General features: G+C 38.8%; 1 pseudogene; it reads left to right on the forward strand.

Moving 5' to 3' along the window:
- LOC112476549 lies at positions 1 to 119 on the forward strand (annotated as a pseudogene).
- Positions 120 to 3214: the final 3095 nt, after the last annotated feature.

The following is a 3214-nucleotide window of genomic DNA, read 5'->3' on the forward strand; positions in this document are numbered from 1 at the left end:
GTCTACAGCCGTGCCACCCTGAACGTGCCGGATCTCGTCTGATCTCGGAAGCTAAGCAGGGTCGGGCCTGGTTAGTACTTGGATAGGAGACCACCTAGGAATACCAGGTGCTGTAGGCGTTAAAAAAAAATACGGGACGCCCAGTTAAACTTGAATTTTATATAAGCAACAGATCATTTTTTTCAGCGTATGTTTTACTCAATAGTTGAGACATACGTATACTCAAATATTGTTGTTTATCTGAAATATAAATTTCATGGATAAATATATATCTGCAATATAAATTTACTTTGATATTCTATAATTTATCTGGCAAATCTGTCTTCAAGTAAAATTCAAAACCCCACTTTGGGTTTCATTGCCCACCTGCCTACCTCTGCAGCTTCTTTGCTTGGGTGCCTCTGAATCTCTGTACTTATTTCATCCAAACTGGATTTCTGTTAGTTCCTTAAAAACATCACACTTCTTCCTGTCTCCGTGTATTGGGCATGTGCTGTTCTCCCTGCCTGAAACATTTTTCTCTCTTTGCCTAGCGAATTTCTCCCCATCTTGTAGCTTTCAGCCTAAATGTCACTTTCTTGAGGAAGCCTCCTCTGTTCATCTCAGATTAGGTCAGTTCTCACTATCAAATATGCCTTGTACTTCGGCCTTCAGACATGTGGTTATTTAACTATTTATAAGTATTCTATCTTTCCTGCTCACCTGTAAGCTCTCCCAAGGAAGAGATTCTGCCTGTCTTGTTCAATACTACACCACCACGGCATAGTGACTGGCATAAAACAGGTTATCAAATATTTATTGTGATTGTTCGTGAAAAGTGGATGCAAATTAATTTTGTTCTGTTTGGTTGAGAATATTTATATATCATCATTTGAGGACGTTTGAGGCTGGATTAGATATTGCAAAAACGAGGTTACAAATCACTGCAGAAAAGAACCATAAATGAACACCTCAGTGTGGTAGTTGAAATATTTTTGCAAAAAAGTTTTAAAAAGAATCCTGTTTCCATGTCATTTTAGCAAGGAGGGCTTTGATTGCCCCAAATGAAATCCTTGATTAGGAAGATTCTCATTAGCAGAAGGAATTCAAGAAAAAAGTAAAAAGCACTTTGCATTTGTAATAATTCTCAGCCAAAGAGAGATTTATCTGGAGCTTCCCCCCTTGAGAAATCTGTGCAATATTCATTTTTAATGCAGACATTAAATGTTCTTGGCAGAACGAATAAAAAAAATTAAATCAAAAGCTTAGGAGGAGTGCTTATTATTTGAGTATAATCGGTGAACTGAGTTCACAAAAGGAAGTGTAATTTAAGACACTTTCACTTCAGTGACATGGATATAGATATATTCTTAAGTTTTGAGACTCTAATGACGGGTCATAAAAATCGAGGCCCAAAGAAAGAAAAAATATAGAGTAAAGGGAAAATATATAAGAAATGAGAAAATATATTATTTCTGCACCCTAGCTAACTTAAGAAGAAAAGGAATTTTCTGGAGGAACACTGAGGGACTTGCAGTTTGGATGGTAAGGAAGGGAGTTGACGGAAGCTAAATAGCCAGAATCACAGCTAACGTCAGTCCGGAAACGGCCTGGTAAGGGTACCAGTGCCACTACCAGTGGATGCCTGACATCACACCAGGGATTGCTGCCACTGTCCCATCAGACTCTGGTACCACAGATGCAAGTGGAATAAATTCTACTTACTTCTGTGTAACTCACTCCGGATTCAAAGTCTCAAGTAAGAGGATGCAGTCTACCAAGAAACTTAGATCACTTTCCCTCAGTCTAGGGTTGGTGTAGTGTTGGGGCAGGAGGCGGAAGGCACAAAGCGAGTATCTGGACTTTCTGGTCCCTGTCGTGGGAGAAGAGATCCTGCCACTCACACAAATTCACAAATGGAAAATTCCCAAACAGTGTAAGGAGGAGACAGTAAGATGCTGGACAGGCAAAAATTATAAATATTCATTATTATATGGCCATCTTTCAGGGATATGAGGAGATATAAGAGAATTTTTGCCCTATCCAACAGCTACTATTGCATCATTTCTGCAATTTCAGGCAATAGGTTACTAAATTATCAATCACTTGATTTAAACATAACCATACACACAGGCACATGGACACACACACACACACACACACACACACACACACACACACGCGCGTGCACAAATTGATCCGCTGGCTTTTCTTCTAAGTTTGCTAGTATTCCTGTTGAGAAAGGGAAATGTTTTTCTTTGTTCCAGGTTAAATAAGAAAATGGTCACAGGTGTCATTAAATTGCAACCATAACACAGTCCACAACCTGAGGATAAATCAGATAGTAATGTATTTTAACGAAGAAATTACAATGAGAGAAGGCAAATTCAGCCATGTGGAGAACCGGGAAGTCCGAATTAAATGACCCCTTTTAAAGGATGCTCCTTTACAGCCTCTTGCTGAAAAGGAGGAGCCAGTTGGGGGCACTGTTCTCTTTATACCGGCTCCTGAATGAGCCTTTGTGCTATTATTTTATCTTATCTGACATTTGTATATCAAGAGTATTAGGAAAATCTGCCCACCTCTGAACTCAGTTTCGCATTTAGTCTTGTAGGATCATCTGTTTATATATGGCAATTACTCATTCAGAAATGCTTATAAATATTATGTCTGTCCTGTTGTTGTTTTAGATTGCTAAATTCCTTGGAAGGCAGGAGCTCCGTCTATTTAATTAATTGTGTTTAACACCAAACATTGCTCATTACTTGTAAGGCTTTTAATGCTGCTGTCGAACATAATAATAAAATATTTTCCCTGGCTATAGCAAATATAATCTCTCTTCATATAAAACATGGTTGGCGAACAACAGTCTGGAGTCAAGCCCAGCTCACCATCTATTTTTGTCTGTTTTTGGCAAATAAAGTTTTATTGAAACACAGTCACGTTCATTTGTTTACTCATTGCCTGTGACTGTTTTCCTGCTACAATGGCAGAGTTGAGTAGTTGTGACAGAGACTATATGGCCCACGAAGCCTAAAATATTTATTATTTGGCCATTTACCAAAAAAAACTTGCTGACCGTTGGTCTGCCTCAGTGGTTCTTACCACAGATGATAGGATGTGATTGCCTGTAAAATCTACAAAAAATAAAGATCCCTGGCCCCATACCAACACCCCAAATCAGAATCTCTAGCGTCAGAGCTGGAGATACATAGTTTTTAGAAGTTCACAGCAA

This window comes from Pteropus alecto, unplaced genomic scaffold, assembly GCF_000325575.1.
Source record: "Pteropus alecto unplaced genomic scaffold, ASM32557v1 scaffold101, whole genome shotgun sequence".
In the NCBI taxonomy this organism is placed as follows: domain Eukaryota; kingdom Metazoa; phylum Chordata; class Mammalia; order Chiroptera; family Pteropodidae; genus Pteropus; species Pteropus alecto.